The sequence below is a fragment of the Grammomys surdaster genome, unplaced genomic scaffold (genome assembly GCF_004785775.1).
Source record: "Grammomys surdaster isolate TR1022 unplaced genomic scaffold, NIH_TR_1.0 126028, whole genome shotgun sequence".
NCBI lineage: Eukaryota > Metazoa > Chordata > Mammalia > Rodentia > Muridae > Grammomys > Grammomys surdaster.
The window spans coordinates 3,576,887-3,598,130 of NW_021620841.1; the positions used below are offsets into that span (position 1 = coordinate 3,576,887).

A 21,244-nucleotide genomic window follows, 5' to 3' on the forward strand; every position below is an offset into this window, starting at 1 on the left:
ATAGATAGATAGATAGATAGATAGATAGATAGATAGATAGATAGATAGATAGATAGAATGAGAAAATACATACATACATACATACATACATACATACATACATACATACATACATTAAAATTTTTAAAATTAAATCCCTCCCCAAAAGTATATTAATCCAACACTGATGTCGTTTGGCACAGCTGTGTCCAGGTACTCTCCAGTGAGCTCCAGAGGTAGCATGACCAAACACCTTATCTGCATGAGGCTACATTCTGCTAGGACGGGATAGTTAATAAATAAGCAAGAAAATAAGTCAACATACTTTTGAGAGGCAGTACTTTAAAAAGTTAAAATAAGACTGAATGGAGACTACCAAGGTCGTTACCTTAGACACAGCTGTCAGTCAAGACTGCTCAAAGGACGTAGCATCTGAGATGAAGCCGAATGCCAAGGAGAAGCCCCCCAAAAAACAATAAGAGAAAATAGTCCGTATGGTAGCTTATGAGCTATTCGATATTTGAGCAACAGAAAGAGAACCTATATAACCGGGAACAATGAGTAATAATGACAGTAGTGGAGTATGAGGTCAAAAGGACAGGGAGGAACCAGATACAGAAAGCCTAGCAATACCCTGAGAGAAATTAAATGTTTTTGCAAAAGGGTGGCATGAATTGATTTATGTGCCATTAAGATAATTCGGCTTCCTGCTTTTGTGACCCTTGTCTTCCTACTGGGTTCCCTGTCCAGCTTCTACACAAGTGGTGGTTTTGGGCAGGGGTGTTGCCTAATCTTATTGCAACTTAATTTTCCATGTTTAGTTGATATCCCTGGGAGGCCTGTCATTTTCTGAAGGAAAAAGGAGAAAAAAATAGATTGAGAGGAAGAGATGGGGGTGATGGAGGGGGGTGACATAGGAAGGGAGGAGAAACTGTGGTCAGGACATAATACATGAGAGAATTAATTAATTTAAAAGGATAATTTTGGCTTCTGTGACAATAGAGAATGATAGAGCTCTAAATGAGAGAGAGAGAGAGAGATGGAGTGGCCTAGAATAAAATGATGTGTTTGGGACAGACACTATGAATAGACACAGACAAGTCATTTAGCCTAAAGGCTTCTCCTCAGTTACCTCTTCTGTACCGCCAGAATCCTATCATAAAGTCTTTTGGATAATAGAGGAAATCCCTGATTTTCTAATCAATCACTAATATGCTTTCTGCTAGTACTTTTGTTTCTCCTACCCCTAGTAACACATAAGCTATCTGTCCCTATTCTCCTGAATGATTTATGACATTAGTCTTGAGTAAAATTGCTCAGGGGTGGTTTGAAAGCTTCAGGTTGACTTCTGAGATCTTACCAAAAACTGCCATGTTTTACCCCTTCCACTTTCTTTGGAAATACACAGTTTGGTCCTATGTAGCCATTTGTATTTCTATTCTCTGTTCAGTCTTCATTAAGTCACCTCAGGATTTCCTATGGTCCATTAGAAAGACTTACATATCTAACCTGGAAAAATATCTGTCTTTTGCTGTTTACATAGGATGTGGTAGAGTTATGTTTGCTTGAACATGAACTTTGCATCTATCCCCATCATGAGAGCTACTGTAGTACAAAGCATCTGCCCCCATTCAAGAACAATCAAGACATACTCAAGGCATGTCACTCATGAATTTTGTGGTGAATTCAGTCAAAAAGATCTATATTAGCTCTTGCTTAATTTTTAATTAGCTTGATTATTAGAGGGTCAGCAAGGATATACAACACTTGATCATTTATACTAGTTGTTTTTAATTTTTTTTCAGACTTACTAAACCTATTAACTGGAAACAGATCTTGAATTTTTTTTTTTTTTTGGTCAACATTGAAAGACCAGACAATCAAAATACTTGTCAGAAGACAGTCTCACTAAGTATCAAATGAAATAGAACATGTAATATTTTCAAAATCAGAAGTAATATGTGCTGAGACTATAGATATTATGAAGTCACTACAAATAGGAAGTAGATAAGAAAGAAAACCAGATTGAATTTAAGCTATACAGGAAGGAATTGTCTTTTTATGCCTTCTTGAATTCTAAATTCCACTGAACTAAGATTTGTCTTTCATCCTCACCTCTGTGTTTGATAAGTGAGGAGACTAGATTCCATTTCCAAAAATGCAAAAATAGGACTACTCTGCTATTACATTAAAGAAATCCAAACAGAAAATATGATTACAGGGTTGGCCATGTGATGGCAGCGCTTTTGAGAAAGTGCTGTTTACTCAGCTTATGTGGATTTGTTTAGTTTTAAAAACATGACTTCATGTATGCATTTGGATTTTCACTCTGATTTTCAAGGAATAAAAGCAAAAGAGGAACACTAACACTTTTTCAGACATTAATATTCTTAAATACATCCCGCCTTCCATCGTTGGGCAAGGAGAGGATGAAGAACTCAACAGCCAGGAAGTCACCACAAATGAACACAGTAGCATTGGTCAGCCCGCCTTGATCAACCCTGCCCTGTAGACCTCGGTTTCTTTTACTTCATCATTTCTGAAATCTTCCTCTACCTCCTGATCATATCAAAGAATTGTTGCCAAAAGCACTGACCCAGACACTGAGAGCAGCAGATCCCAAAACACTGACCCAGACACTGAGAGCAGCAGGTCCCAAAACATTGACCCAGACACTGAGAGCAGCAGATCCCAAAACATTGACCCAGACACTGAGAACAGTAGATCCCAAAACATTGACCCAGACACTGAGAGCAGCAGGTCCCAAAACATTGACCCAGACACTGAGAACAGTAGATCTCATACAATGACCTGAGAAAAATAGCCATAAGGAATCCAGAGTCCCTGAAACAGAAAACCAAAGCAGAGGTAATGAGAATGTGTTTATGACAATATCAGCAAGAACTCTGCTGAATGACTTACACACAATAGCCCTATGATGGCTGGGTACATTTTCATTGTATTCTAAGTTACAAAAGAGAGACATATATTTTTTTAAGTATATGCAACATTTCACAACTTTCAAATGACAGGGAAAAATATAAAATGAAAAATGTGGGCTTCAACACCCCTTCGTCCTCACCACACCGAAACACGATGTCACTGCCCTTTTTACCGAACGTTTGCTGATTGATTCTACTGTGTATTCGGGAACTTCCTGGAGACCCAATTACACACTGCTTAGAGTTAACCATGTCCAATCCACCCTCACCAATCACCTCCAAAGCGGGAAGCCATCCTTGTTCATTATAGCAGTACTAGTTTTTCCTTTTCTGTCATAAAAATTTACTCCAACATTAGTGCTTTTAAGTAACACAATCTTAACATCATATAGCTCTGTAGGATTCAACGCAATTGTTGTAAAAATGCCAATGACACTTTTGACAAAATTATAAACAATAATCCTAAGCTTTTCAAGCCATCACATCCTCAAGTAGCTCAAACAAAATCTAGAGTAAAAATAAACAAACAAACAAACAAACTAGAATTAACATTACTTCACATCTTCAAAATGTATAGTCATTGTAAAGCACACAGCATGGTGTAGGAGGAACGCCTATACTGCTTTCCCACAATGACTGTCATAAATCACAAATTATGCACCCACCAATACTGGTCTCCCTTTTTTCTACACGGTTTTGGCATTTGCTGTCCTTTTTAACCTTTTAAATAACCATTCCAGAAGCCAAGAGATCTCAGCTTGGTTTACAGCTTCACTTTCCCATAGTTCATAATGATGAGCTTATTTAGTTATCTGTCTGTCTGTCTGTCTGTCTGTCTGTCTGTCTGTCTGTCTATTCATCATCTGTCTCGGCTATTTATCTTGCTTGGGAAATAATTTGTCTAAGTACTTAGGCTGCTTTTTCACTATTTATGTTTTGCCATTGAGTAGCTTGATTTCTTTAGCACATTTTTGCTCTTAGCCCTTCATCAGATGCATGACTGCGAGTATTTCCTTCCTGTTTCTGGTTACCTCCTTACTTTATTGTTTCCTTTGCAGTGAAGAAGCTTTCTTTGTTTCAAACAATTCCATTTGCCTATTTTTCCTGTTCATGTTATATATGTCATAGACGCATAACCTAGGTTCAACACTTGAGAGAAAACATACCGCCGTGTGCCTCTCTGTGCCTGGTTTTCTTGCCTTACACTGACTATCAAACATTCATTTCACCCTACAACCCGAGTTACCCACTAATATGTATTCCAGCATATGCACTGATCCTACAAGATAGAAAGTATCAATATCAAAGCAGGGTTGGGGAGAATAATTCTGGGGAGTACAATGGCCCCTCTGAGAGCTGACAAAGGAATCTGTTCAACAAAATTCATGCTAAAATAAAAATGAAGTTTGTGCATGAAAAGGCAAGATGTCTTAGTGGATAGAGGCACAAGTCACAAAACCCTGCTGGTTTTCAGTCTCACACTTTCAACCACTGAATTACTTTAGGCACTTGTAAGCCTGGAGGCATGAGTTTGATTCCTAGAACCCATAAGGAGTTGGAAGAAGAGAACCAAGCCCACAAAGTTGAACTCTAAACACACACACACACACACACACACACACACACACTTGAAAAGTAAATCCACTTAAAATGAATCACGAATCTGCTGAGTCATATATCATGTGATTTAGGTAAATAATGAGATGGCTCCTCCCAGGAGTTACCCTGACCCTTACTTTGCCTGCTACTCTCTCATCTCCTGGTATATTTCTTAGTCCCATTCACCTTCATGGTATGTAAGAAACTCTATAGTTTCCTGGTGGTGAAAACTGTTTTTGGATCCCTATTCCTTTAGGACGTGTGACTATGTGATAATTTGGCTACTTAAAAAAAAAAAATCAATCTCTAGCTCTGCCGATATAGGAAGGCATCAATCTAAAATTCAGTAAAAGTTCCTCATGAGGAGATTAAGAAAGAGAGGAAATGACGCAAACTCACTAAAAATTGTCAATTTGTAGCCATCTAATCATACATTTCAGTCACGACAATGCTTCTACTTCCGATGCTGCAGTGGCTAAAAACGTGAATGCAATCCTGCTTCCATGATGCAGGAAGGCGACTTGAGAAGAACCACAGTAGCCTCTTGCTTGTCTGCTGTTTACTCTGTAGCCCCTGAGTTGCTGGCACATCACCAGAAGTCGTTCAGCCAGAGGGTGGCTGCAAAGTAGGCAGAACAATTTTTCTAAAACCTGTTTTGCATATTTGGGGGGGCATTAATTGAAATAAAAATAGCATCTTTAAAAAAACAAAGATTGGGAGAAATGACTCTGTACTAGTTGGTGAGTGACAGTTCTGAGGTGTTTGGGGGAGCAGCATCCCCAGATCAAATAGGAGAAAAGACACTGCCTGTTGTATGTGGTATCAGGCTGACTTTGGGGGAGGACCTTCTTCTTCACAGAAGGATATATTGGTGCTCCCACCTGGTGAGTGACAGGATTGCAGGTTCCTCTCTCAGTAAAGGCATTACTAAATGCTCTCATAGTAATTATAGTTACACCATGAATGTCATTTGTAATTTTTGCATTCCTGGAGTGAATTAGAATCATCTAGAACTGATAGGGAGAAATGTTAAATATTTGAACTTTTTCCAAACTGAAATTCTTTATTTCGTTTTTGTGGAGATGCTGTGGTTTCTCCTGCCTTCTTCATCAATTACTTCCTTCATAGCGTTTCTCTTTCGGTGTGCGGGAGCTGTGCCATGAAGGATGACACTCCAAATCATTCCAGCCATTCTCACTGTGGGTGTGAACGAGTATGGCTCCCTCTCTTTCTTAAGGGTGACTATTGTTGTGATGAAACTTCATGACCAAAACCAACTTGGGGAGGAAAGGGATTATTTGACTTACATATCCTGAATCTTAATCCATTAAGGAAAGCCAAGGCAGGAATTCTAACCAGGAAGGAACCTGGAGGCAGGAGCTCATTCAGAGGCTGTGGAGGAATGCTGTTTGGTGACTTGCTCAGCCTGCTTTCTTATAGCACCCAGGACCATCAGCCCAGGGGTGATAACACCCGCAACAGGCTGCCCCCCCAACCCTCATCAGCCTTACAGCCTCGTCTACAACCTGGTCTTTTGGAAGCACTTTTGCTGTTGAGATTCTCTCCTCTCAAATGATTCCAGCCTGTGTCAAATTGGTGTAAAACTAGACAGCACACCCGTCAGACCCATACATTTGAATGTTTGGTTCCCAGTTGGTAGGATTATTTTGGAAGGATTAAAAGGTGTGGCCTTGTTGGGGGACAAGGTAGAAAGTAGAAGACAAGGCTGGCTTTGAGGCTTCAAAAAACCTACCACCAGGATCAGGACCAGTCCCCCCACCAACTCTAATTCTCTCTCTCTCTCTCTCTCTCTCTCTCTCTCTCTCTCTCTCTCTCTCTCTCTCTCTCTCTCTCTCTCCTCTCTCCATCCTGCTTGTGGATAAGATGCAAACTCTCAGCTACTGATCCAGCTGCATACTTACCTGCCTGCCACAATATTCTCTCCAAAGTTGATCAATGCTGTCCAATTACTTTTCTTTATAAGGTGTTGTGGTACAAGGTATTATGGTCATGGTGTTTCTTCACAGCAGTGGACCAGTAATTAAGACACTCATATAGTGTATGCCCTTGATAGTTGTAGTGATTTATAGTTTAAAAATGAATACTAATCACTGATTTCTCTCTCTCTTCCCACCCCACCCTACCCTACCCTACCCCACCCCATCCCATTTCAGGCCCTTGAAGCAAAAGCTAGCAGGTCAATCATCCAACAGTCACAAATTTGGACCCCTGTGCTCCGGAATCCCAGCACATAGAAAAAGGGAAAAAGAACACCAGTAATTACACCTGTCACAAAAGCTGTGAACACATGGTGTATTCATTCTTTACCAAGGCAATTCAACATCTTCCTCCTCTGGGCACCAGCCCCCCGTTCATTGCTTTTTTTTACCTACTCAGACCTTCCATTCACGGCAGGTGGAAACTCGCAGTGTGTTGAGGGAGAGACGTATTCCAGTCTGCAGACTGAAACAGTGTAAGAATAAAGTCTGTGACTTTTGAACAAATCACCTGGGCTAGGATTAAGTGAATCTTTGGTCTAAGGCTCTTCCAGAGATTAGCAAACCCTTCATTAGGCTATAGTTCAAACTGCATCAGTTCAAGGTTGTGGCCACGTGAAAGGAACCTACACATTAACCTCTGCCCTAACCCCTTCCACAGTCTATGTTGCTGAGCTGTCAGAAGTGGAATCTGATTTAGTTACAACCTCCATTCTCCTCCTGAAAATGCCAAGTTCCTATCCTACATAATCTGTTCTGAACTTGTAAACAGTTGGCTTTTTAGTTTTCATTTCTACCAATTTCCAAATGCATCAGCTGAAGTTTTTTTTATTTTAGGATACTTTAGCTGAACTTTTAATTTATTAGCAGTGAAGGTTGGAACTCAATGCTGTCCTTTTGTAAAAAGTTAAATATTGCCTGTATCTATTATTAATTTAGACCGACTACAATATATATTATTTCCACACAATATATAAGACCAGAGTACAGTTATTATAACTTGGCTCTTTGTTTAACAAGGGTCACTATTCTGGTAAAAGATTCTCTCGGCTTTATGAATTCCCCCTCACTTGATACATGTAACCTGCCTTCTATATTTTCTTGTTAAATTTTATTTATTCATTTCCATTGATGAACTTTGGAGAAGTCTAAACCCATCCTGCACACTTAGATGTACTTTCATAGAAATCTAGTTGATATTTTAAATCTTGGAGATTTATAAAACTGAGTTATAACATGTGCACATAGATATACATTCAAAGGCATATATCACACAAAGTTTAGATCAGTAACCCTATAATACAAATCTTATATTTTTGACAGTCTAAGTTTAAAGGTACTGGCTCTCTTACGTTGAGATATGTGGAACCCAGTAATACCAGTATTGTAAATGACAGATACTGCTTTCTCCAAGGGGAAATCTGTTTCATTTTTGCATATTCCAACTTGTAAATAAGCAATCAATTATTTCAGCTTTCACAAAGATCTGTTAGCACCTCCTGTATACACAATATTTTTTAATTTAGGGTAAATCTAGACACCTAATCTGGTTTTCCATAATGTAATGAATAGGCACTTAAACACCTTAAGCACAAAACTGTACACACACATAGACACACACACACACGCACGCACACACCAAAAAGAATAACTGTCTAGTTAAAGAGGAGATGAATCATCAAAACAGAGTCCGTTATTTTAATATGCCCATTTTTTTTCAAAAGCAGGAAATGGTTCCCCAAGATAGAAAGAATTTGGTATTTCAGATAGTCCTCTGGCATAGAAACTTGTGAAGCTCAGCTTACAAGCCACCTTCTTGAAATGAAAGAAAACCAATTAGATGCACCCAGCGTGTTCTGCCTCATACCATCCGGTGGTACTATTGTCAATAGCAATTGCTTTAGATAGTGCATCGCCCAATCAGATGACCAACAGTCAGAAGCCCAGGAGCTACACCAATTTATTTCAACACTATCCTGTTGTGGTAACAGATTCTCATCCTCAAAAACATATCTTTTTTTTTTTCACTAGAGAGAGGTTGGGGGAGGGGTCAGCAAGGACCCAGAATGTTATGTAAAATAGGTCAATAAAAGGGTCAAGCATGACAAGAAGAAATAAGTGCAGACTGGATGAGTATTATTCAGTTTGAAAGATAGTTCTCATTTTTATAAAAAAATGTAATAAACGTATATTTTAGTTATCATTTAACAAAGAAATATTAAAGCTATACAAGAGATGCCACAAAAATCTCATAAAAGGAAACCATCTCGCCCTTGCGAGAAAATGGTCATGTCAACGAGTTTCAGTACGTTGTATAAATTTGGAGCTTAAGATAAATATGTTTTCCCTTAGCTGTTAAGTGTTTAGTTAATACCAAACTTAACATATGGTTTCACATCAGTACAAGTATTGTCAGAAGCAGCTATGAAATATGCAGATACTTTAGGCTGGTGTTTTCTAGAAGTCTTTGAATTTTATGCTTCATTTGTACCACGTGTAATGCCGACAAATGTATGCCAGGTTGTCCATCGAAATGAAGCAATCCATCATACGTACAAAAGCCAAGGGATAGGTTATACGTTTCCATGGTCTTACATAAAAATGGTTCTCTTTAGTGAAATTTAGCTCATTGAAATGTAAGCATTTCTCTAGAATCTTAATCAAAAGTGACAACCCCCCCAAAGTCTTACAGAAGCCCCTGGCACATCTCTGAAGTTTCACTGAAGCAAGATAGGAACAAATCCACCGTGATTTGCACAGAACTTCTCTATTCCCAAGAGTCACATACAGAGCCTCCAACATGTCTGATGTCATCCATTAAAAGAAAAGGCATCTTACGTAGACTGTGCTTCCATGTAGTTCAATATAAATATAATAAACGGGGTGTTAAAAGTTAGGGAGAAGTGATTGTGACTTCTCAACAGGGACCTCATGGAGTGAATTTCAGCTCCTTCCTTTGGTCAAGTGAACGTTTTCCCTGCTATGATACTAAGGCAAGCACAAAAGGTAAAAGAATTCCTGAACCTTTTCACCAGAGCATTTACACTTTGATTCTGTAGCCATCTGCAGCAGAATATCTGCAGGGAGATAATGAGCTTAAATTACAATTGACTTTGGAAGAATAACAGACTCTTGTGTTCCTCAGTCATGTAATCAATAGGGAATTCTCTAGCAAGGAGAGCCACTGCTACCTTTCAAGACAATGCTAAGGTCTAAATAAAAAAAAAAAAAAAATCTAGCATTCAGGGCCCTGTTAAGGGGAGTTTGTCTCTAAAGAACTTAGCTAGTGACAAATTGTGCCCATTTACAAATGCAGTTCTCAAACATGGCATCAAGCTGATCTTACTTCCTTTTATACAGCCTTACATGGAGGACTCCAAAGGTGGCACACTGCTTTCACCGTCTATTACCATTTGTGGGTGTGTGAATAGTCCCTGGATTTCTCACCTTTTAGCTGGGCTTTGATTGTAAGCACTCCTTGCCTGTACTTAAGCTTCAAACAAGATGACGACACAGATACAGAGCATTCTCTGAAGATTGAGGGACCCCCTATGAGTAAGACCTTCAAGAGCACCCTATCTTCCTTTAGACCCCAAACTCCATAAGACCAAGGAATGTGACTCTGGTCCTGCAGATGCACTGGCACTCTCTGAACACTCAATGAATATTTGTTGAAAGAATGAGCTATTCAAGAAGAGGGTAAATGAATTAATTTTGACTTCTGACTAACATATGTTAATTGGCATTATAATTTTGCATGTCATAGCCAGAGCCAGAATTTCTTCTAAGATATATCCAGGAATCCAGTTAAATTAAATATCTCAAAGGTTCAAGGACCTTTAAGTCAAGAGCAATGCTTGAAAATTCATACACACACACACACACTCACACACACAAAATGAGTAAAAGAAATCTCTAGTTCTTTACAAAAGCACATGGATAATTAAGTTGGCATGGAGGCTTCAAAAACAAAACTTTATTTCTAAAGTTTACAGAACACTATGCTTTAGGGTGTTATTCTTAAGGAGTTATATCATCAAGCATATTAGATTGCTCTACGATACTTTTATATATTTCAAAGGACCCATGGTCATTGAAAGCATCATTTCTAAACATGGGCTTTCATATGCCCCTTCTTTCATCTCTGACCCCTAGAATATACCTGAGCTAAAAATTACTCACTTGCCACCCCCTCCCAAACTTTTCCATGTATTTATTTATTTAACAAATATGTCTGTGTTCCCAGTACATGCTAGATTCTAGAAACGCAATATAAAACAAGTCAAATGTGATCCCATCCTAAGAATTACTACAGGGGACTCTTATTCTGGCTAACCAGTTTATCATCCACTGGGTCCTCATCACAAATGCTAGAGTAGCAACAGCAACAAGCCCTTGCCATGTGGGAACCTCTCAATACTTCCTACATAGACTTATGTGAGCTTGCCTTTCTGAACATAACCACTCAAATTTGCCCCACAGTTTAGCCATAAAGCAGAGTTAAAACGCAGGGAGGTAGGCAATTTTAACAGCCTTAAAATTGCATCCGTCTCTACCAGGTTGCAGGTTCACAGCATTTCCCACCAAAGCTCTATTCACTGGATTCACTGGGCCCCATTTACACACAGGAAAACTGAAGCGCAGATGCACGACTTTTCCAAGGTCACCTGATAAGCTAGCAGAGTTGGGGGTTTGAACCACAAAGTCCAACACAGTGGTCCGTGTACCTAAGTATTCTCCATAGGCTTGGGGAGGACACTCCTACAGTAAAACAAATGAATCATTGTATATAGAAATATCTTGAGTTTGTAAAGTAGTTACTAAAAGATATTAGTAAATTATAACTCATTATAGCAAGCAAATCACATCAGAAACAAAATCAGGATTAAAATGGAATTTTACACGATAGCACACTCTCATGAACTAGAATACTTCACGCCAGGGACATACATACAAGTTCCGATCCAGAAAATTTCTACTTGTGAAATGTTTCGATGACTTCAGAATTATTCATTGTCAGCCACTGTGTCTATTTGGTGCTACAAAAAAAACAAAAACAAAAACAAAAAACAAAAAACAAAAAAAAACCAGAAAGAACAAAAACCCCTGATCCAAGGGCTTATAAATACACAGTGTGGAGATGAACCAAGGGCATTTCATATTTATAGGGAAGGATTGGCCAATTTACCGTTTCTCACCATTGCATGTACAGTGTGTCTCTCCAATTGTTTGCGTTGTTTTTATGAAAGAGCTGCAAAATTGTGCAGTGGTTCAACCTGACCAAAGTGGTATTATGCTGCTGGGAAGTAAACGTATTAGATACCAGACTGGACGTACTGTTTTTATTATCATCTCTGGGGTCGGGGCAAGGGGTCATTAGTGGCTGAGACATGTGTGTTCGCAAGTGGAGTCTCAACAGTTTTTCTATTCACAACACATAGAGAAATCTCTTTGTGGAGGGATGAGGCTCTGTAAGGAAAGAGAGAGCACACATTTTTTCTTTCCTCTTTTACATTCCACATAAGAAATTCTGAGGCTGGATTTTGGGGTGGTGAAGCCCTATTACAGCGGACACTAATCTGGTCTTTGAAATCTCATCTTCAATGTTATCTGCCACACCTTCCAAGTTATCCTATAAAAAAGTTATTCTGACTTTCAGAATTCTTCAAAATTCTGACTAAAATAACTATTTACATAAAATAATCATTTACATAAAATTGTCAGACTATTAAGATTCTCTAAACATGGACATGAATACAGTATCAGAAAAGGAGGGCATTACGTGGTGCTCTTATTCATAAATGTGAAAGCCATAGACCATGAAACACAATGAGAATAAAATTCGCCACATGGGTTATGATGTAGACACTAGAATCCCATAACTGAAAAATGGTACGGCATTTTCTTCAGCACAAGATTAAATACCTTATCACTATATCAGACTATGGATCAATTCTGAACTAGTTCCTTGAAATAAAGAGCTTGTGTATTGTGTATCTGTCTGTCTGTAGATATGCATGTGTGTATGTGTGTATCTGTGTGTATGTGTCTGTTTGCATGTGTGTATATGTGTGTGTGTGTATGTTTCTATGTTTGTGTCTGTGTGTTTGTGTCTATATGTATGTGAGTGCCTCTGTGTGTGTCTATCTCTGGGTGTTTGGGTGTTTTGTGTGTGTATGTTTGTCTAGAAGTTTTCACTATTATTTTAGGAACACTTAAGTTTTTGTATCTAAGCCCAGACTTCATCTGAATTGAAAACTCAGACCCATATAATTTTAAAGACTTAATATTGTATAGTTTAATTAGGGAATATAAAAACAAAAGTAGTGATCTTTATCTTCATTTGAAATGTATGCATTAGTGTGTGCATGTGTGCCTGTGCGTGCCTGTGTGTGCATGTGTGTGTATGTCTGTATGTCTGTATTTGATCCAGAGGAGAAATATCATGGGTTTTGCACTATCATTCTTTTCTCAATCCTTTGAAACAGTGTTTCTCGGAGAACCTAGAGACAAATTGCTAGGTGACAAATTCTGATAGTGTTCCTATCTCCATAGTGCTAAGTTCTCAGCACATGCAACCACACCTAGTTTTAGTTTTGTTTCGATTGACTTTGCTTTGTTTGACATGAATGTTGGGGATTTGAACTTGGGGTCCTCTTGCTTTTACAGCACTCTGACCTCTGGGTCCCCAGACTGATCCTTCTCTTTTAGTCACTCAGCCTTCCTGACCTGAGTTTTATCCTCTGAGTGTAGAGGCTTTTGTAAGTATCATGACAGTATCTCCATCTCCCATTTTCGCCACACTCATTACACTATGGGAGAAATTCTAAGGACCAGAAGAGGGCTTCAAGTAATCAGCTCAACTATAGGATGCTTCTCGCAACCTGCTCCAATTATGAGGCTAATAACCATCTTCATAGCTATTTGGTTATTGAGGTGAAAAAAAGTTGCTAATAAAGAGAAAAAGGTTTAGTTATCCTTAACGTTTCTATCATCTTGTCAACATTAAGTTTCATCTGAGATTAACATTTATATTCTAGTATAATTTAGACAAGTGTCCCATAGGGGACCAAATGGAAAAGCATAATGACAGCATGGTCTACTGGGAGATGTCAATGCTTAGTGGAAGCTGTCAGAGTTCCCTTGGAAGTGGGTAGTAGACCCTGGTAAAGACTTGATGTGCCAGGATAGGGGGATACCCAGGGGTTACCTCACCCTCTCAGAAGAGGAGGGGGATTGAGTGGAAGGTCTTTCTGAGGAGGGGCTAGGAGGAGAGCAGCATTTGATGTAAATAAATTAATTTTGCAAACAGCTCCTGCAGAGGACCCAAGGTCAGTTCCCAACATCTACTGGATGGCTTCTCACCCATTGTAATGAGAGCTCCAGGGAATCCAATGTCCTCTTCTGGTCTGCATGGGTGGATACGTGTACTCCTGTGCACATACCCACACACACATGCAATTAAAAAGTAAATCAAACCATAATGTTTGGAGAAATGGAGATTCTCGTTCTCTCTTAATTACGTATGTTGTATATACAGATTAGATGGCCATAATCTACATCATGTGCTATATGGACACTCAATAAAATATTTATTGAAATGAGAGAGGGAGGGAGGGAAGGACAGAGAGAAGAGAGAGTAGTGTGTCTCCAGCCTCCTTTCTCTCTTAGACTTCAGCCACATGGTTAATGGGTTTCCCCCTACATATCACAATGCTGCTTCACCACAGGTCCAAAACAACCGGGCCAATAGTCATGAACCTATACCTCCTAAACTGTAAGGAAAGCAGATGCTCCTTTATGTACACTGGTTTCTGCCTTGTTGTTATTCATAATGATGACAAAGTTGACGCAGACACAGATTACTCCACATTGATCCTACCCAAAGTATCTTTTGGTCCTTTCGTTTACTTCAAGGATGAAAACCTACAAGACCCTGGAGGGAGTACTCATACATGAGATGTAACATACATACATACATACATACATACATATTCATTAAGTTAGATTGCAGAAAGAAGGAGAAATGCATATCACACAAGTATCCTTTCAAAGAATTTCATTGTTACCTAGAAGCTTCCTGTGAGGGTTTATTAACTACACTGCAGTATTTTAAAAAATTGTAAAGGGGCTTGTACAAGTGAGAGGCAGACTGACCACCACAGGGAAGGAAGGAGGCACAAGGAGGACTGCCGTGGATGTGGGCACACACGAGTCTCCTTCCCTGTGTAACACAGTGGTTCATAGTCTGCTTCTCACTGTTGCACACCTAGGCTCGTGTACTGTCTCTGAGAAACCTAGAGAGAGAGTTTCACTTAAAACGTATATTTCAGATCAATATTAATGGCTGTCCTCATTTTACGGAAGTGTCTCATTGCAGAGAACCCAGTGTGTGGTCAAGCCCTGCAGGAGAGAAAATAGTGTGCCCAAGTTTCAGCCTAACTTCCCTCAATCCACAGCACGACTCGACGGGTTTTTCTTCTTCTGTTGCAAGTAACTAAAACCAACAACTGAACACAAAGTTTTAAAGAGAGAAAACAAATCGACTCCAGTGCACACCATATCCAAGCCTTAATGATGATAAACTCTTGCTTCTTATTCTTTATTCTTCCCTGTATCTACTTGTAGCTTCTTCTCTCTGTTTTCGTTTCTCCACTTATTTTCTTTCCCCTGTAAGCTACTGTCCTCTACACAAGAAACACCAAGCCTGTAACCTCATAGTTTATAATCTCCGAGCAAAATTTGGCACTGGAGAAATGCTCTCAGTCTCTATTCAGCAGCTGTGTGAAAATTAGAATGAGCAAAACACCATGGCTCTAATGTAAAGCAAGCTAAAACACACACACACACACACATACACATATCTCAAGGCAGATTGAATTATTTTGATAACATTGGGTTACTGAGATAACATTTTACCTGAAAAATTAGAAATACCTTCTAGGAACAGAAACCATACAAACAAACGCTGTAGACTAAATGGGACCCTCCATTTACGAAAGAGGGCTGGATTAGCATTTACAACCAGAAAGGTAACCTATTTCAGTCGGTATCAGCTGGGGAGTTGTTCTGGATTTAAGTGGCCGATCTCTGTTTCTCTAGCTTCTAAAGAGCTCGACAGCTAACTGACCAATAAGAAAATGATCGTGGATCACCAGGAAGTTCTTAAATAAAACAGATGTCTGAATGAGCCACCTTGGGGAAGTGAGGGAACTGAATACTGTATCAAAAAGTGACAACTTGTTAGCATGTCATGGCAACTAAAAGCTGATAAGTACTTCAAGACTGTTTACTAAGTATCAGGTACCTTTCAAAACTTTCACATCTCTTAATTGTCAAGTACCAAAGGAACCAGGGACAAGTCTCACTTGTAGCACTTCTCATCTTGTCCCCCTACCCCAAACCTCTTCCTTCCTCCCAGGGGCTGGGCTTCCTTTCCAGATCCCTATATAATTACAGCTGTTCGGGCTATGTGGTCTCTTGCTTTCTCTGCTCCTGGGTCTTGCTACCTCTGCTCCTGAGTCGGTCTTAGACCACTTGCACCCACCCCCTCCTCTCTTACTTTCCCCTTCTCTCCCCACTCTCAGGGCCTGGTTCAATCTGCTGGCCATGTTAAGTCAGGGTGGACCCTTCCATATGCCTCTGGTCATACTCAACCTTGTATCTACAATAAACTTTCCCCTCACGTATACGTTGGAACAGCCATATCCTCATTCATTCATTCATTCATTCATTCATTCATTCATCTGGTGCTGAAACTATGGGAAGAGTATATATGAGCTCCCTTCCTAGGGATTCTTCCTCTCTGAACCAAGCTACTGATTTGACTCTCCTAACCTATCTATGGATCATTAGTTTCTGCTGGCTTCTGCCACCCACCAGTTTCAACTCCAAAGTCTAAAGTCTGCATCTTCAGCTGCTTCTTTACTTCACCTGCTCCAACTATTGGCGTCTCCTCTCCTGCTCAGGAAGTAGCCTCTCTCTTGATTCTAGAGGCTCTACACTCTTCTGAGCACTCACTACCTTACGGGCATCTCAAGCACTTAGGCAAGTCTCTACCTATTAAGACACTTACTTCTTTGCCTCCACTGGAACCCACCCTTTCCCCAAAAGCCTCTCCCCTCTCCTCCTCTAGTGGATAAGGGTCAACCCAAAGTTGCCTGCCTTGTCTATTTTTAGTGCAAAAAAAAAAAAAAAAAAGCCATACCAGTGTTGGAGTGCTCCTCTTGACCTACTGGCCCCCTATCCCATGGAAAGGGAAGACTGTCCTCTGTGATAGGAAGCATTTCTCTTGGGCAAGTCTCTCAAACAGCTTGAGGATGCCCCGGGTTAAAACTCTTTTCACTTTGAGAATGTACCCTTCTTTCCTCCCTTTGTTCTAAGCTCCTTCTGGAAGCTTCCTATCTGCTTCCTAGAAGCTACAGTTCCTCAGCTTGCTTAAGTCCTTCTGGGCCTGCCACCCTTTCCTCACCTCTCCCTCGGAGCTGCTTGCTTTGCTTCTTCCTTATGCCTCTAACTTCCTCACACCCTCCTGGGCCGTTATATGGCCCCCTTTTCCTTCCTGGACTCAGAGATTTCATCAAAGCCTAGCTGTCTTACTACAAATAGTTTGGCCTCCTTTTAGTCAAGATGGTGCCTAAAGCGAAGAAGGAACCTCCTGCCTCTCCTAAAACTGAAGTCAAAGCGAAGGCCTTGAAATCTAAGAAGGCAGTGCTGAAAAATGTCCACAGCCACAAAAAGAAGATCCGAACATCACCCACCTTCTGGCCCAAGACACTGCGGCTCCGGAGGCAGACAAAATATCCTCGAAAGAGTGCACCCAGGAGAAACAAGTTTGACCACTATGCTATCATCAAATTCCCACTGAGTCAGCCATGAAGAAAACAGAGGACAACATGCTTGTGTTCAATGTGGATGTCAAGGCCAACAAGCCTTGAAGAAACTCTATGATGTGGCCAAGGTCAATACTCTGATAAGGCCTGATGGAGAAAAGAAGGCATGTGTTCACTTGGTCCTGATTATGATGTTCTAGATGTTGCCAACAAGATTGGGATAATCTAAATTGAGTCCAGATGATTAAATATACACTTATTTTTCACCATTAAAAAAAAAAATTTTGGTTTGGCCTCAATACAGCTCAATCAATCAACGGCCAAAAATTGGCACACTGGATTTTCAAATTCTCCCAAATTGTAACAACTTCTGCTACTGCACAAATGACCCCAAAATCTCTTATATGTAAACTTTCTCTGTTCTACTCTCCCAAAAGGGTCTTATCTGTGGTTATTCGATGCTCTGCCTCAAGAAATCTGCTAAGGCTATTATGTAAACACTATCTCTGGATTTGGAAGTTCATTGGGCATGGTTTAAAAAAATCTGCAAAATCTGTAACAAAAAGCTTAAAATTTTTAATGAAAAGATGATAATTAAAAATCTATACAAAGGCAATTCTTAATTTGCTAGAACATGTTATATGTAATTTAACTCTTCTTTAGCATGCATGTGGGGGCACATGTCACTTGGATTTAACTCATTTTAAAAAAATAGATCTACTAGGAGAATAGATATGTGTAAACAACAATCATGTGACTCCTCTCTATCTTGGCTGATGAGCTAGCTCATTAGGATGAATGCAAACATGTACCTGGCCGCCATCTTTGCTAAGATTAAAGGGTATTAAAGAGTACATGCCATGTGACTTCACCACCATACTGAGTAAGATCATCATACATATAAAGCAATTAAAACAACAATTAGAAAACTTCTTAGTGTTGGGGTTCAGGGGTCACCCCACAAACCACACAAACACTGATATCCATCAGACAGGGATAATTTATTGAATGCATACTCCAAAACTGATCCATCAGGGGCATATGTCAGACTTTGGGAACTGAATCTATGACCGTGAACATTTCTTAGGGCCAGCTAAAACTGCAAAACCAACAGTGATCTCATATACAGGTGCTGGAAGGGCTGTCCAGTGGTTGGCCCTGTCTCAAGCTATTTTGCTCAACAGTTCAGATTGACCTTTAATTTGATGGATCCTAAGTAAAGCTTATAGTTGTGGAATTTCTTAAGATTAACAAACCTCAGGACATACAAAACATAACAGAGTATGTGCTCAGCATGACTCTGCTCGGAGTCAAGTTATTTTTCTGCATCAGTAACTGGTGGGCATATTACAGCAACACTATGAAATAGCTGACAGGCGTGGAACAAAATGGCTACAGCTATGCTAGAGGGGCATAGATTAGTCCTGCTCAAGACAGTCCTGCTGAGATCTCTCGTTATCATTTTATCTCCTTTTTTAAACCAAGGAGGCAACACCTGGTCTCCAAAATATTTTAGATTAGGATGGATATCTATATGATGATAATTTCTTAAGGTTATAAGGTATTATCAGGTTAACAAAATGCCTAACCACTTACATGTTTGCTATATTCAACACTAAGCTTCTAGAAAAGTTTAAATAAATAAAAACATATGTTTAATAAATAATATATTTGATAAATAAGGGTTATAAATCCCTAATGCTTTCTCAGATTAACAGTAACTGACTTGAAAATAATGCTCTATAATGGTCCCCTATAAAAAGGATCAAAAAAGTAAGATTCCCAATCTCTCTATAAACTGTAAGTATTATCTAGTAAAATTCCCAGTTTCTCTGTGGACTGCATTTAAAGTTTTATTTTGATGTGAAAGGATCTTCAATTAAGTCTTCAATTCATTTTTTTAAGCTTCAAACTTAACAGGGACAAAGCCGTGAAATCTTAATTGCAACAAACTTATTAGCTTGTTATAATTATTAGAGATAAATAAGACATATAAATTAATGCTGTCACCTTATAAATGATCAAATTCTTTAATGTGCTTAAAACCACCAATGCAATTCATTCATTTACAGGACTGAGCTTTATTTAGCCTGCTGTACATGTTTGCAAAGGTTAAGCCTAAAGCTAGTAATTAAAAACAAATAAATCTTGTTTAAAATCATGAACACATAAAAGATAACGGTAGTCAAACTCTTCAGAGATCTGATGAATATGGCATTTAAAACATTCAATGAAAAAGCTTCCATGATATAGAGAAATGCCAGCCCCTAGAGGTCATCCTAAGGTTTCCAAAGAAGATGGGGCACAGATGACTCCACTTGGATTATGGTAACGCTAACCACTGGGAGGAACTGTTCCATTCCTTATCTGCTGCCAGGACTCTCCCCATACTAGGGGCACTGTTGGATTAACTGCCCTGCTATGCCTTGCCACATCTGGTCAGTTTTGCCAGGTTCCTTTTCTACACTAATACCGCTCAGACCTTCTGGGTTTGGCAGCTAAAGGCCTATGCTGTTCTGTGTGGCAGCTGAAGATGTAATGCTGACCTATGTGACAGCCAAAAACCTATCTCCACTGTGTCCAGTGAAGCCATGGAGCCCACAGAAGTCTAGGGTAACCATCTTGGTAATGGGTAAGTCTCTCTGTCATTCTGATACATAGACATTTGGGTTATACTTCTCTATAATTTATCCTTTGCAGATCACTGGTGATATTGACATCTAACTGTAACTTAAAGTTAACAGCAGCAAGCAAAACAGCTTTCTCCATCACTTCAGCTGCCTTCTTAGTTCATTATATATGTAAAACTCAGACCTCTCTTTACAGGAGCTGGTAGACTCCTGCTGAGAGAGGCAGGCACAGACAGCTCACCTTGCTGGCAGACTCTGAAAGGAATAAACTCACAATGCAGGTTCCAACACACACACACACACACAAACACACACATTACTATCTATTCATTCATTTAAAGGAACCCGATTTGCAGTGATGACACAAATCAACCACTGTGTCTCATGATAAACAACTGGTTAGAAAGAAAAGGGTTTGAGGCTTATGTAAGTTGTAAAGGTCTAGGAAAGTAAATGTAAGTTGTAAAAGCATGGGGTGGGGAGATGCTGACAGTTTCTTCCCTCTTTATGCTATTGTTATACTAAGACTTCAAAAATTCCGAATTTTAAAAATTTTTTGTTTTTTCACATTTTTTTAAAGACTTATTTTCTTGTTATTTATTTGAGCTGTCTTCAGACACACCAGAAGAGGGCATCAGGTCTCATTACAGATGGTCGTGAGCCAGCATGCGGTTGCTGGGAATTCAGGACCTCTGGAAGAGCAGTGTGCTTAACCCCTGAGCAAGTTCTCCAGCCCCAGATTTTAGAATTAATCAATGGAGTTCTGATAAGGTATTCACCTGGCTCTGGCAAAACACCTGCTACTATTATTAACAATCTCAAAACTTTAAATGTCCTTTGGTTGTTTTCTAAGAATAGAAAAAAAGAGCTTCTCTCTGTGCTGAAACCATCTCTGTCTAATCTACATATCCAGCTCTCCGGACAGAGGAAACAGTATTAATGCTTTTAGCCCAAAATAATTTCTACGGTAAAAGCTATGATTCAAAGGCATGAGTCCACTGCTTTTTCTACATTGTGGATTTCAGTACAGATTAAAAACAGTGATAGTACTAATATATTTAAAACTTTTATCTTGGTGTGTGTGTTTGTGTGAACTTAAAAAAAAATTTCAAGTAAGCTTTAGGGAGTCATTGACTTGGATAGGCTTCCCATAGATCAAGCCTACTCGAGATAAGTACTTCTGTCAATCAATAGTTTAATCTTTCCTGCCTACCACCAGTTGTTAAGTCTCTCTGTCCCTCTCCCTCTCCCTCTCCCTCTCCCTC

General features: G+C 39.5%; 1 protein-coding gene and 1 pseudogene across 4 annotated transcripts in view; both read left to right on the top strand.

The window, feature by feature from the left end:
- Lin7a (lin-7 homolog A, crumbs cell polarity complex component) overlaps window positions 1-7,027 on the top strand; it is a 133,292-nt gene extending 126,265 nt beyond the window's left edge. For 3 of the 4 annotated variants that reach the window (XM_028754560.1, XM_028754562.1, XM_028754563.1), the window contains one exon: window positions 6,695-7,027. The gene's annotated coding sequence lies outside the window, so the exon portion shown is untranslated. Of the gene's footprint in view, window positions 1-1,522; window positions 1,627-6,694 lie in introns of those variants that run through there. The other variant, XM_028754561.1, reaches the window with a different exon arrangement.
- A 10,119-nt stretch (window positions 7,028-17,146) lies between these two features.
- Window positions 17,147-17,578, top strand: LOC114610085 (annotated as a pseudogene).
- Window positions 17,579-21,244: the final 3,666 nt, after the last annotated feature.